Source organism: Mustela erminea, chromosome 1, assembly GCF_009829155.1.
Source record: "Mustela erminea isolate mMusErm1 chromosome 1, mMusErm1.Pri, whole genome shotgun sequence".
Classification (NCBI taxonomy): domain Eukaryota; kingdom Metazoa; phylum Chordata; class Mammalia; order Carnivora; family Mustelidae; genus Mustela; species Mustela erminea.
Genome location: NC_045614.1, coordinates 83,972,086 through 83,987,345, shown reverse-complemented (window position 1 = coordinate 83,987,345; position 15,260 = coordinate 83,972,086). Strand labels below are relative to the sequence as shown.

General features: G+C 38.6%; 1 protein-coding gene across 3 annotated transcripts in view; it reads right to left on the bottom strand.

Annotated features, from left to right (window-relative positions):
• The window catches only part of EFHB (EF-hand domain family member B), a 57,280-nt gene that overhangs the window by 32,651 nt on the left and 9,369 nt on the right, over nucleotides 1-15,260 (bottom strand). The gene's annotated exons all lie outside the window — the stretch shown is intronic.

Sequence of the window (15,260 nt, the reverse complement as noted above, 5' to 3'; positions counted from 1 at the left end):
CTAAGGGGCGAAGCAAACAAACAAACAAACAAACAAGTAGTTGGTCATTGTCAGGAAAGAGGAGGAGTATTTTGAAAAATGGCATTTATTTTGAATCTTGCCTATGCATCTAATGCTAGAAAGTTACTTTCAATGGTTTAACACAATTAAGAAAAATATGCAATACATCAAATCTAAAGTAATCCTGATTTATAATACAAACATTAAAGCTAAATATATATAAGTATACCTTTTTTACAGTGTTAGCTTTGTCAGTGATTCCATCCAGTTATGGGATCTCTGTCACATGCTGAGGGAGTCAACTTTCAGAAATAATGTTTATCATTTGTACTATGTCATCAGTACAATGGGAGTATGGCTGTGTTCAAGCTAAATTCAAGATAAAATGTTAGGTACTTCTGAGTGTGTGTGTGTGTGTGTGTGTGTGTGTGTGTGTGGTATGTTTGCATATGAGTGTGTTTCCACCAACACCCTAACTTTTCACATAGGCAAATATGTCATTTCTGGCCAAGCTCCTTCAGTGAATGGCCCCAATGCACCTGGTTTCCTTCGCTTAATTGTTTTTAGACTTCTTTTTTAAAAAGATTTTTATTTATTTATTTATTCATCAGATACAGAGAGAGAGAGAGAGAGAGGAAGAGGGAGAAGCAGGCTCTCCGCAGAGCAGGGACCCCAAAGTGGGACCCGATGCCAGGACCCTGGGACCATGACCTGAGCCAAAGGCAGTCGCTTAACCCACTGAGCCAAAGGCAGTCGCTTAACCCACTGAGCCACCCAGGTGCTCTCCTTCACTTAATTTAACTCGGGTCTTATCTGTCCTTCCTTTGCCCAAGGCAAAGATTACAATTATTCCCAGCAGTGTACTTTTTATCTATTTCTCCTTTGTCATTTCAAGACAGCTGATTGTTACTTCTGGAAAGGATAAGTTTGGGGTTTTTTTTAATTAACATATAATGTATTATTTCTTTCGGGGGTACAGGTCTGTGATTCAACAATCTTACACAACACACAGTACTCACCACAACACACCTTCCCCAATGTCCATGACCCAGCCACTCCACCCCATCATCCCCACTCCTCGAGCAATTCTAGTTTGTTTCCTAGGATTAAGAGTCTCTTGCGGTTTGTCTTCCTCTCTGGTTTCACCTTATTTTATTTTTTCCTCTCCTCCCCTTTGATCCTCTGCCTTGTTTCTTAAATTCCACAAATCAGTGAGATATAATTTTCTTTCTCTGATTTACTAAGCTAAGTAATTAACTCAGCATAATACCCTCTAGTTCCACCCACATCATTGCCAAGTGGCAAGATGTCGTTTTTGATGGCTGAGTAGTATTCCCTTGTGTATGTATACACCACACCTTCTTTATTCATCCATTGGTTGTTGGACATCTAGGCTTTTTCCATAGTTTGACTACTGCGGACATTGCTGCTATAAACATTGGGGTGCAAGTGCCCCTTTGGATCACCACCTTTGTTTCTTTGGGGTAAATACTGAGTAGTGCAATTGCTGGGTTAGACGGTAGCTATATTTTTGACTTTTTGAGGAACTGTTTTCCAGAGTGGCTGCACCAACTTGCATTCCCACCAACAGTTTAAGAAGTTTCCCCTTTCTTTCCTGTGTGTGTGTGTGTGTGTGTGTGTGTGTGTGTGTGTGTGTCGTATGTGTGTATATATGTTATATATATATGTATATACATATATATATAACGGAATCTATAATGGAATATTACTCAGCCATCAAAAGAATAAAATCTTGCCATTTGCAACAATGTGGATGGAACTAGGGGGTATTACACTAAGTGAAATAAGTCAGAGAAGGACAAATACCATATGATTTCACTCATGTGGAATTTAAGAAACAAAAAAAATGAACATAGGGGAAGGGAAGAGAAAATAAGATGAAAATGGAGGGGAGCATAAGTGTTGTTTATGTAGGAAATAAACTGAGGATTGCTGAAGGGGAGGTGGGTCAGGGGAAGGAATAATTCAATGATGGGCATTAAGAATGACACTTGATGTAATGAGAACTGGGTATTATATGCAACTGCTGAACAACTAAATTCTGTTCCTTTTTTAAAAAAATTCTATTCCTGAAACTAATAATAAAGTATATGTTAACTAAATTGAATTTAAATAAAGAATTTTTAAATACTCTGATAGCCAAACAAAAAAAAAATAAAATAAAATAGGTTGCCTGGGTGACTCAGTTGGTTAAGCGTCTGCCTTTGGCTCAGGTCATGATCTCAGGGTCCTGGGATGAAGTCCAGTATTGGGCTCCCTGTTCCACAGGGAGTCGGCTTCTCCCTTTGCCCCTCCTCCCACTCATTCTTTCAATCTCTCTCTCTCAAATAAATAAAATAAAATAAAATAAAATCTTCAAATAAATAAATAAAATTTTAAAAATTAAAAACGAAGGGAAAAAAACTTCCCATAATGAGTATTTTGGATCTTCGGAGGAGCATGGAGAAATCAGGATGGAAAAAAGCAGAGAGATTAACAGTTGGGTGGATGGATGAATGTGTAGATGTTGGTAGGGGGACAGATATATTAAATAAATGGTTGGCTAGATGAAAATAAAGACACATGAGGTGTCTGCATATTCCAACTCTTGGTTTTGGTTTGGTGGTGATCTCAGGGTCATGAGATCCAGCCCCACATGGGCTCTGTACTCAGCTCAGAGTCTGCTTAAGATTCTTTCTCTCTCTCTCTGTTTGGTCCTCGCCCACCATGAATATGCTCTCTCTTTCTCTCTAAAATAAATAAATCTTTTTAAAAAACTGTATAGGGACACCTGGGTGGCTCAGCTGGTTAAGCGCCTGCCTTTGGCTCTGATCATGATCCCAGGGTCCTGGGATCACGTTGAAATCCTTGCTCAATGGAGAGACTGCTTCTGCCTCTGCCTGCTGTTCTCCCTGCCTGTGCTTGCTCTCTCTGACAAATAAATAAAATCTTAAAGAAAAAAAAAACTATATAAAGAGACACATGGATATAGATGGGGTTGTGGAAGGTTTTTATTATGTTAAGTGTTGAGTGCAGAATTCCTCTAGGGGGAGAACCATCGGTTTAAGAGAGTATCTAGATAACATCTCCGGGTATAAAAGAGGAAGCCCACAGACATGACTAGACAGAGAATTTAACTGCTTTGCTAAAAAGTAGGTAAAAATATGAACTATTGGGGTGCCTGGGTGGCTCAGTGGGTTAAAGCCTCTGCCTTTGGCTCAGGTCATGATCCCAGGGTCCTGGGATCGAGCCCCACATGGGGCTCTCTGCTCAGCGGGGATCCTGCTTCCTCCTCTCTCTCTCTTCCCACCTCTGCCTCCTTGTGATCTCTCTCTGTCAAATAAATAAATAAAATCTTAAAAAAAAAAATATGAACTATTGATGGGCTAGACTAAGGAAGGAAGGGTTAAAGGAAATAATAAATAAGACTGAGGAGAAGACGGAAGGAAGAAAAGATCTTGCAACTAGTGAGAGGCCAGGTGGCATAAGACAAGAAATCAGCAATGAGGAGGCGTCCAACTTTAATGCCAAATCTTAAGTAAATTTTACTCATAAACTACACTATGTGGAAAAAAACTTACGTAAAAAAGGATAGGGACTGTGTTGTAAATTGGGTTAAAGCAGAGTACAGAAAAGGGAAGAGATATACAAGTGATTTTTTTAATTCAGCTAAAAATTGTAAGAAATCTCAGAAATATCATGAAACATAAAGTCTCTCCTGCTATACCTGCTATGGGAGCTCCAGCCATTCTTTTAAATATTCAATGGAAAGATGGCCTCATTAGGCTAAAGAACATGGAGATACTCAGGCAGCTATTTATGTGAGTGATAGATAGAAAGAAGGATGGATTGATGGATGGATCAATCAATCTGTGGCCTGTTGGGTAATTCTATTTGGCTCTCACTGGCTTCCTTTCCAAATGTTTGACAGTAGATAATCTCGGTTTTCATCATTGTAAACATTTTTTGGACAGAAATGCCCTTAGAATTCCTCATAGACTTGCCCACATGAAAGCAATTTGACTACAAATCAGCAGGACATCAGATGTCCTCATGCCATTTGACTGGAGACACAAAAATGGAAACCATTATGTCTGATTTCTATTTAGAGTGTCATAATATGTCTGACAACTCTCCCTCAGCCCACCTCAGTCATGGATCTTTTTTTATTTCAGTTGTTCTCAAAGGCCTATTCTCCAATTTGAGGTATGAAGGGTAGCAGAATAAAGATTATTGCGAGCTGATTATTCTAAGAAACAGCAGATGAGAAAGAAGTACTGAAAACAAGAGTAGAAGTTACCCTTTCATAAAGGATATTTACATTTTACAAAGGAAATTATTTGTAAAGGTATCTCCCTCTCTGTACCGGGAAGAAAAGAATGACTCTAAGTCTCCAGTCATATCAATGGTGAAGGCTGACTTAAATCTGCATAACAAATTTTACCCTTGTTTACCAGCATTCTCCTGGCAACTCCCCAAAACTTGACTTCCCTTTGCCCCAACATCTTTCTTTTGTCTTTAACTTAAGATGGTATTTAAGGAGGTGGCGTGGGCCATCTCGGGGAGTTAGTCAGTCTTTCTGGGTATATTCCATGTATTCATGAGGTATATATATTTTAAAACTTCTGTTTGTTTTACTCTTGCTAATCTGTCTTTTATAACAGAGGGTTTCAGCCAAGAACACAGAAGAATAGAGAGAAAATTATTTCTCCTCCCCTATAGTTTCTCTACCAAGCCCCACAACATAAATATGTTTTTTTTCTTCAAAGCTTACACTTTGAATCTAGCTATTCCAAACATACGCGCCAAGTTTGGTGAAAATTTGTTGTGTCATTTTTCATTCTGGTCCACTAAGTGGCAAACAATGAAATTGTGTTTTATCTATATAGACATAAATTAAACACACTAAATATAATTAGTAAACACATAAATTAAACACACTAAATTAATTAAACACACTAAATAAATTAAGCAAACTAAATACAATAGGCAAATAAATAAATTATGGTATCTTCAATTGATATACTATTGTAGAATCATTTAAAATGTTGTATATAAATAATTTTGAATGGTATAAAAATGTTCATGACAAAATGGGAATTAAAACAAAGATGTAAATTTGCATGATACAAATACACAGACTCACACCTCTATATGCAGCAGTACATACAGAATACATAGACAAAAATTGCTAGTTGTGATTCTGCTTGAGAGGTGAGATTACAGGTGACTTATTTTGGTTGTACTATTCTCAATATTTTATTACTATGTATTGCTCTTTTACAATGCAAAAGCAAGCAATAAAATTACTAAAAAGTCTATAACCAGCATCAACTAGAAGAAAAACAGCAGCAAGAGCACTAGAAACTAAAAATGATAATCAAGTACATCCAGACCCAAGACAGAATTTAGGAGCAGCTTTAATGGTCACCTTAAGTTTTACTTCCTTAACTCTAAAAGGTGGCTTAGAGTGATCCTAAGGACCTCCCTAACCTGAGAAGAAAAATTATCTTCCTGGAGACTTTTTGTAGCCACAGGGGGCATCAGAATCCAGCCAAGAAATGCAACCAATATTAAGTGTAACCCTACCCGCCAACAAGCCAAAAAACACACCCTCTCCTACTGTGAACTCCTAGCAGGGACCTCTTCTTGCACTGCCAGGGATGAGTAGAGCTCCTTAGCACTGTGTTTCCCAAACTTTAGTCCCATGAACACTTATAATTAATGGATATATATATTTTTTAAATTCTGCTGGCAAAAACTTGAGAAATGCTGGATTAGTAATGTACATTTAAATCTCGAAAGGAAGGATCATTTAGTGATTTTCCACTAATTTGACCTTGGAGGTTTTATTTATCTGTGACATGAAACTAACCTTGCATGCAAAGTCATATAGGAAACCCCAGCTGGAGTTTCATTTTTCTCAGTGTTTCTACTACTGACCTCATTTATAAAAATAAAAGTCATATTTTCCAAGGTTGGTAAACAAAGAAAAATCTCCATATAGGCAAGACAATGGGTTTTCAATCACATAAATCTTGTCCTCTTTCTCTTAAAGGTTTCTTCCAGTTACTATATCTCAACCACAGATTGATTTTAGAGAAAGAGGTGCTGCACCCTTAACTCTTGGGTTCAAACTTACATTAATGCCGCACAATATAACTAAGGCCAGCCTGGAATAAATACTTAAACAATTACTGGATAGGTTTTTCTAAGGGGAGAGAGAGAGAGGTAGATAAAGTCTCAAACCCAAGGAAGATAAGAGAAACTGTTTTATAAGAAATATTTATCTACATCTTGGGGGTTCCTGCAGAAAGGACTCCCCACCTGAATTATCACTTACCTCCATATAGCATTGTTTTCGCACCTATCACCCAGAAGGATAAGCCCATGCACCCCCAACTTCAAGTCAAACATTTATACATAATACAGATACAGAGAGGATGACATCTGGTTCAAAAGCACTAGAAAAATGAAAGCCTGTTATTATTTTCTTTCTCTTTCTTTTCTTTCTTTCTTTCTTTTTCTCTTTCAAAATTAACTTTTGTCTAAGTAATACATGTTCTTTGCTCAAAAATCAAAGGGTTGTAATAAAAAATGTCATTTCTCTGCTCCTTTTGTACCTAGTTCTACCTTCTAGGGCCAGCTGTCTTCTATACTTTAAGCCATTTCTTCTGATACTTATCTTCATGTTTCTAAACCCTTGTACTGTTATATATTGATTACTTTCAGATAATCAAAAAAAATCCAATTAATTTCAGATAACTGCTACCCTTTTATGATGGAGAAGGTTGTAGCTCTCTTCCACCACCACTACACTTCCCTTCTCTCATCCTTAATATGGGTACATTATACTTTTTAATAAAGCCAATGGTGTTTATATTATCATAACTGTTCACTCTTGAACCAAGAAGGTATATTATTTATATTATATCATGTTATATTATTTTTTCCTAGTCATAGCCTTTGCATTTGTTTTGTTAACATGTGTATTTCTAAATTTTTCCAAATGCTTCAACTGATCTGTCAAATTTCCAGAGTACTTTTGTTTGTTTTTTAATAAACTCTCTCCTATAACCCTTCCTCCTCCTGGTTTAATCTTAGCTGGTTACTTTTAGGCCTGGAGCACAGCTCTTGTCCTGGGAATTTTTCTTTTCCCATTCTTCAGAGCTAAATTGCCCCCCTAAAACACTGTTACTCTTTTGGGTGTATACCCCCATTTCACTGAAGTAATTTCTTTAGTCATTGCCCAAGAAAGAATACATGAAAAGTCAACTTCTGATTCCATCTGTAAAAAACAAAACAAAACAAAAAAAAAATGGGCTCAAAATGGAGCCACTTCTGTTTAGCCCATGTCAGCAAACTAGGACTTGATATCTAACCTAATTGCAGTCTCAGCCAGTCCCAGGAATGGAATTTTAAATCAATCACTCTGGAATTTCCTGAACAACATTATTAAGGTCATCTGCTTGATAGACCCCACCCTTTCCCAAAGAAAGGTGACCTTGCCTGTAATAATCTTTTCTCTTTATTAATGACTTCCTTGTCCCCACCCCCTTCTGCTTATAAAAACCTTCCATTTTGTACAGGTCCTGGGAGCTCTTTTCCACTTACGAAAGGGGATGCTGATTAGTTCATGACTTGTTGCAAAAAGCCCATTAGATCTTCCAATTTATTCAGTTGAATTTTTTAACAGATTCCTGAAAATATCTTTATTCTATCCTTATGTTTGGTTAATAGTCTGGCTAGGTATAAAACACAAAGTAGCAAATAATTTTCTCAATTTTGAAGGCATTATCCAATGTCCCTTAAGATGTGGTGTGGGGGGGCACCTGATGGCTCGGTCAATTAAATATCTCCTTCAGCTCAGGATCAGGTCATGATCCCAGGGTCTTGGGATGAAGGCCCACATCAGGCTCTCTGCTCAGCATGGAGCCTTCGTCTCCCCCTCCCTCTGCCTGTTGCTCCACCAGCTTGTCAAATAATGAAAATCTTTAAAAAAAAGAAAAAAAAGTGATCTGGGACATCAAGTGGGCTCGATTAGTATAGCATGCAACTCTTGATCTTGGGATTCTGAGTTCAAGGCCTATAGTGGGCTGGGTGAAGACATTACTTGGAAAAAAAAAAAAAAAGAGGTGGTCTTGCTGTTTAGAACTCTAATGCAGTTCTGGGACCTTGGGTGGCTCAGTCCGTTAAGTAGCTGCCTTCAGCTCAGGTCATGATCCCAGGATCCTGGGATCAAGTCCCACATCAGGCTCCTTGCTTGGCAGGGAGCCTGCTTCTCTCTCTCCCTCTGTCTGCCACTCTGCCTGCTTATGCTCTCTCTGTGTCAAATAAATAAAATCTTTAAATAAAAAAAAAAAGCAGACATTAAAAAACACAAAGTCTAATGCAGTTCTGAATTTTGTTCCATTGTGTGTGACTTTTTTTTTTTCCATGTGGAAGTATTGAGAATCATCTCTGTATCCCCAGTTTTCAGAAATTTTGTAACAATGATGCATGCTATGGGTTCTCTTTCCTTCATTTGGAATTAACTCCTTGTAATCTTGGTTTGTATCTTAAATTCAAAGAAATTTTGCTGTATTTCCTTGATAACTTTCTCTACTTCATTTTATCTATTCTCCCTTTCTGTACATAATTCTTTGTTATTGTTGTTTTTAAAGATTTATTTATTTGACAAAGAGAGAGAAAGCAAGAAAGGGAACACAAGCAGGGGGTTGGGGAGTGGGAGAGTGAGAAACAGGTTTCCCTGCCAAGCAGGGAGCCAGACGTTGGGCCCAATCCCAGGACCCTGGGATCATGACCTGAGCCTAAGGCAGATGCCCAACAACTGAGCCACCCAGGCACCCCTCCTTCTGGACCTACTTTTAATCAAATGTATCTGAATATTTCTAATCTCCGTCTTAATGTCTGGGAAATGCCTTTTTTTATCCTTCTGATTTCATTGAATTTTTAGTTAGACTATATTTAGTTCTGAAAAGTTCTGTCCTTTATTTTTTTTTTAAAGATTTTATTTAAAGTTCTGTCCTTTTAAAAGTTGCCATCTCATTGTATGGATGCAATATCCTTTATCTCTCAAGTAATCTCTTTTGTTCACATTTTCTTATGTTCCCTCTGTGTTTGTGTGTTTCCTATTACCTTGTTTTGGCCCCTTGCTTTCAAGCTGAAGTCTGATCATTATATTAAAAAGTTAAGCACTACAAAGATGATTAGTAGCTCTGTGTGTGTGTTGCAGGATTTGTTGAGTCTTAGGTTTTCCTATAAGGTGATCAGATGATGAGGCAGCCTTTATTTTGGTGGAATCCCCAGTATCATTTTTTTTCCCTCCAGAATATTCAGAACTTCAGAGAATAGTTATAATGGTAATAAGAGCTGATAATTACAGACCACATAGCAATGTGCTAGACATTGTTCTAAGTGTTTTATATGTATTTATTTGCATGTATATTTTATCTGTATTAATTCATTTAGTACTCAATGATTTCCATAAAGTAGGTGTGCAAATGAGGCACAGAGAGGCTGAGTGGCAGAATTATACTACTTAATATACTGGCAGATTCTTGAACCAAAGCAGGCTGGCTTTCAAATCTCTCCTCTTACTCATGATCCTCCACTGCCTCTATGCACTGCCTACTGGTGAGAGGGCTGGCTTTCCTCCTCACTGTTGGCCCTCCTGGAGCCCACTGGGAGAAGCAGCTAGGGAAACCGCATTACAGAAAGTACACTTTGACTTATTAATGTCCCATTTTTGGGAGCTTGGGTGGCTCAGTGGGCTAAGCCTCTGCCTTTGGCTCTGGTCATGATCCCAGGGTCCTGGGATCTAGCCCCGCATCAGGCTCTCTGCTCAGCAAGGAGTCTGCTCCCCTCCCCACAGCGCCACCCCCCACCGCCACCTGCCTCTCTGCCTTCTTGTGATTTCTCTGTCATAAATAAATAAAATCTTTAAGAAATAATATCCCATTTTCAGCATAGACCTATACCCCTGACTTCCCTTAGCCTTGGCATCTTTGACATTAAAAACTGTTTTGAGAAAATAGATCCACAGATTTGTTGGAAGGGAGGGAATCAGATTTGGTGTGGAGAGGTAGGAAGTCAGGACAGCATAGGATGGAAAAGTGGACCTAGAATCCAAACTGTGCTGAATATGAACATTCAACTTATCTTGACTTTCAGATCCAAGCTTTATTACCCTTTCTTCCAAGGCCTGAGCTTCTCAGGGATTATTCCAGGCAAACTAGGTCATACATGGTGGAAATTACCACCTGATTTCCCTCAAATTTCATTTTCTTCTGTGCTACAAAAATCAGTTGTCATATCCATTGCCTCTTTTCTAAAGTTTATTGAAATTTCTTTTTTTCTTCATATTTTATTTATTTGTTAGAGGGAGAGAGAGAAATTGCACACACAAGGAGGCGCAGAGGGAGAGGGAGAAGCAGACTCCCCACTGAGTAGGGAGCCTAACATGGGATTCGATCCCAGGACCCTGGGATCAGGACTGAGTCATGATCTGAGTCAAAGGCAGCTGCATAACCAACTCTGCCACCCAGGTGCCCCTAAAGTTTACTGAAATTTCTTAACTATTGTCTCTCTTCCCTATTTTACTTTTTCTTATGGTTTATTATCTTAAAAAAAAAACTATTACAGGCATCAAAAATCAAAAAATTACCACTGATATAACATTAGTATCTAATTTACAGACACCATTCAAATATCACCAATTGCTCCAATATTGTCCTTTATAACAAAAGGAACAAACCCAAGAGTACAGTGTGATTGTTTGGTTCCTCTGAGCAGCAGATACCATGGTTAGGCATATAAGAGATTTATTAGGGAAAACACCAATGAATGATAACAGGGGAGGAGTGAGTAGGGAGAACTTTCAGACTATGATACCCCTGTGAAAGGAGAGAAGGAAGTGTTAAGAAGAAAGAGCATGAAGGGCACCTGAGTGGCTCAGCTGGCTGAGTGACCGACTCTTGATTTCTCCTCAGGGTCTTGGGATCAAGTCCCGTGTCTGGCCCAGTGGTCTCCTTAGGATTCTCTTTCTCTCCCTCTCCCTCCGTTTCTCTCCAAGCTCATACATTCATGTGTGTGCACACTCACTCTCTTTCAAATAAATATTAAAAAAGAAGGAGGAGGAGGAAGAAGAGCTTCAGACTACCTCAGAGTTCTGAGAAAATTTGGGCCAGCCCAATGAGTGGTTTCTGAGACTAAGTTTCCCATTAAAGAAATCCAGTTGGGTAAAAAGAATCCAGTCCTAGGAACCCTGTCACGTTCAATCACTGGGAGCATCAGTGTGGCAATAGCTTCATGGGGGCAGCAGGAGGAAGCCAGGCTCCCCACAGCAGGTCCTCTTGAAGGGACGTAGGAGCCAGGTACCTCCACACCTGCATAGCCACCACACCTGCAAAGCATTTAGTTGCCATGTCTCTTTTGTCTTCATCAGTTAGGAACAGTTCCTAATATTTCCCTGTACTTCACGACCCTGACATTTTTTGAAGACAGGCCAATGTTTTATAAAATGTCCCTCAGTTTAGGTTACTAGTGTTTTCTTATGATTAAACTTATACATTTTTGTCTGGGATATCACAGAAACATTGCTGTATTCTTCTGTCAGGGAGGACACACTGTTAATCTGTCCTATTACTAGTAATGTTAACTTTAGTTACTAAATGAAGGTGATGCCTGCTAGGTTTCTCTTCTATAAAGTTATGTTTCCTTTGTAATTAATAATTATTCATGTAAATATCTAGTTCCTCACCAAACTTTCACCTACTATTTAATATCCATTGATGATTCTTGCCTAAATCATCACAACTATGAGATGATTGCCAAATGGTGACGTTCTAACATTTCATCCACTTTTATTAATTGGCATTATATTACAAGGAAGCTTTCTTTTCTTGCTATTTATTCAATCATTCATGTATTTACATGTGTCTGGGCTCATGGATATCTATTTAACTCAATGGCAATTTTATTCAATGTCTCAAATATAACAGTTTGGTCTACTAAGAGCTCTTTCAAGCTTATTTCTGTGCCCCTTTAACACATTTGAATTATTCTTTGAAAATTTTCTTAGTTTTGGCTCTTAAAGTGTTCCAAGATCATATTGTAGTGCACCAACCCCAGAGTCAGCCATTCCTCCAGAGTCTTGATTCCTTTTAATACAGAATGGTATTAAAAAATCAAGATCTGGTTTTGGTGTGTTCATTGCTACCAGATAAACATTGCTTCTAGGTCCTCTTAGAGGACAGAGGTAAGAAGTGTATGTGTATATACACTCTCCCACATACTAGCATCTTTATCAATTTTATAATATTCTATTTTGTTAATACATGTAGATACATAGATATGGCTTTGGACATGGACACTTACCTAAGGTTGTACCAATACATCCAAATACAATCCAATACACAGGATTCCTTTTATCCTTCTCTTTTTCATATTAGAGCAATTTTTTTCTCAGTGAGAAACCTGGCTCCTATTGTCCTCAATATACCCACTTACTTTCTCAGCCTTCTGTATGTAACCAAATTCCCAACTGCACTGACCAACTCCCCGCTCAGCCACCCCCTTTCTCAGTTCCCAATCATACCAGTCCAGCCTCATTTGGCCACCACCCCAGTCAGTCCCCATTATTACAGCTTTCAGTGACCATTTCATGTGATTGGTTCCCAAGATTCAGGTCAACTCAGGAAGATTGATACAAAACATTTTTAACTACTGAAGACCCACTGACCCATAATCATCACACCACCTTCCTCTTCCCAAACTCAGTGTGGGCTAGCATAATGTCCCATCTCTCCTGCTGGGCCTTGGTCAAGATCACTCTGTTTTACCCAGAGATAACCCTAATTCTGAATTTCTTAGGGAAAAAGTTAGGAGTGATAACATTAATTTCTTTCTGCTCAGAAGGCCCTGAACCTATATGCAAATGAAACCACCCACTTCTCAGATTTCTACAGACATTGGTTCTTTGCAAATTCTGACAAAATGGATATTTTCTGCGAATAGCTATGAGGTACTCTTAGTGAATATGAAAAATAAGGCACCCCCATCACATGACATTTATATTATAAAATCATTTGTCAATCTCAGGTCCATAAACTCTAAGTTCCTTGAAAGCAGGTATTTTTGTAGCTATAATGCCTAAATACTGTCAAGTCATTGTAGACAATATAGTTTTTTTAACCTTTATTTGAACCTTTCCTTCCTTTTTCCCCTTTGTACCTCAGGGCTCAATACCGTTTACCAAGGCACTTTGTAAGGTTCAGTTCTGTCTAATAACTCAATGTTTCTGTCACAGTCAGTGCATTAATGGTGATCAAGGGACAGTCTCAGGATGTCTTGGAGAAATAACCATTATAGAGATTTTGATCTCTACCAGAGTGCTAAGAGCCAAGAGCCCTTTTATGAGCTGCACAGAGAGGACCTCTCTTTATCAGAACATTTTCAGTTCTTGAAGGACACTCTAAAAATCTCTCCGCAGGCCACCATTTCTTGGAAACTTTTCCTGAATACAGGTCCTTGTACTACACCAATGACCGTTTTATTAGCAGGACTAGAAGGCTTAATGGGGGTCTCATAAATCCATCAGAGCAGACCTTCACATACAGCTCAACACCAACTTTGGGCAGCAACTTCAACAACAGGATGAGTGTCCTTCCCATGAGATGTGTCTGCTCCCCTTCCCTCAACACCAGAAAGGCCTCTGACTAAGATGAGCTCCCCAGTTCCCTGAATACACCTTAATGCAAAGCAATGTCCTCAAGGATTTTTAGCAGGTTCTTCACATTAGGAATTTCCATCTGAACACTCCTCACAGTCATGTGCTTGAAACTGGGTTTTGAACTCATCCATATGCACTTCCTTCCTTCGTTAAGACTGTATGAACTCAGGGTCACCAAACAGGTAACCATCTCATCCCTTGGTGAGGATACTGAGGGATCTCCTGTCCTTCCCCTTTCAGCTATGTGAATTCTACCCAAGCCTACCAAGAAATAGGTAGTATACATAATGGATAAACAGTTACAAGCATAAAGACAACTGGAAAGAGGGGAAGGCTTCCCAAATCCTTTTACCAACATTACTCTCATACCAAACTCAAAGAAATATGGTACAAAAAGAAAACTACTGTTCAATCTTACATGGGATCATAGACGCAAAAATGCTAGCAAAATAGGAGCAAATCAAATCCTGGAATATGTTATAATAGTAATATATTAAAACCAGGTAGGACTTAGCTCAAAAATATGAAGATGGTTTGCTATTAGAAAATTAATGGTTTTAATTTAGAAAACACGTATTTCAGCAAATGTGGGGAAAAGCTCTTCAAGGTTCAAACTCTATTCCTAATTTTTAAACACTTTTAGCAAACTGGGAATGAATATACGTATCCTTAATTTGCTATATCAGAAATCTCCAGCAAAAATAATACTTGACATTGAAACATAAAAATCATTCCCATTAAAATTTGAAAAGAGACCTCACTTTCAATATTGCATTATTGGTCAGAAGCAATGCAATGAGATGGGAAATAGAGATAGGAGGTGTACATACTGAAGAAGGAAAGAAAGTATCGAAATGATTGCCTACCTAGAAAATCCAAAAGAAATAATTGTTAGGTAGGACGCAATGGGAGGTTACTCAAATAAGAGGTTTGAAAACTATCAGCAGAAGGGAGGAGGGGAAGGGACAAAAGCGGGAACGGAATGTGTTTTGTTTTGCAGAACCAACAGTTCCAGCCAAGGAGATGCTTAACTAGGTGTTTCACCAGCTAGCCCCTTGCTAGGTGGGTCCTGCATGGTAACACCTTGAGCCAGTTTGAGCTGAACTGGATGGAGGTGAGAACCTGTGCAGAAAACCCCTCTGAGCTGTCCTAAGGATATCTTTAGTTCATTATAATATTAAGTTCCCTTCCTATGAGCACAGTTTCTGTCATTTTCTGAACATACAATGTATGCACTAGCACGTTTACATGGGAGGCATGTGCAATTAAACCAAAAGTGCGCATGCAAACTCCCTGTCCCCACCCCTAATACACTGAATAAAAGTTTCCTATACTAACCCCAAGGGAGACAGTGCTTTGAGAGCTATTTCCCTGTCTTCTTTCTTGTAACAATAAAAAGTTCTTTGCTTTCAATATTTCCTTGGGTTATGCTCAATTTGATATACCCCAAGCAGCAAACCCCTGGAGTTCACTTCATAATGAGAAGCAATTAAGACAAACAGGAGTTGACCAAGATGACCAGATACAA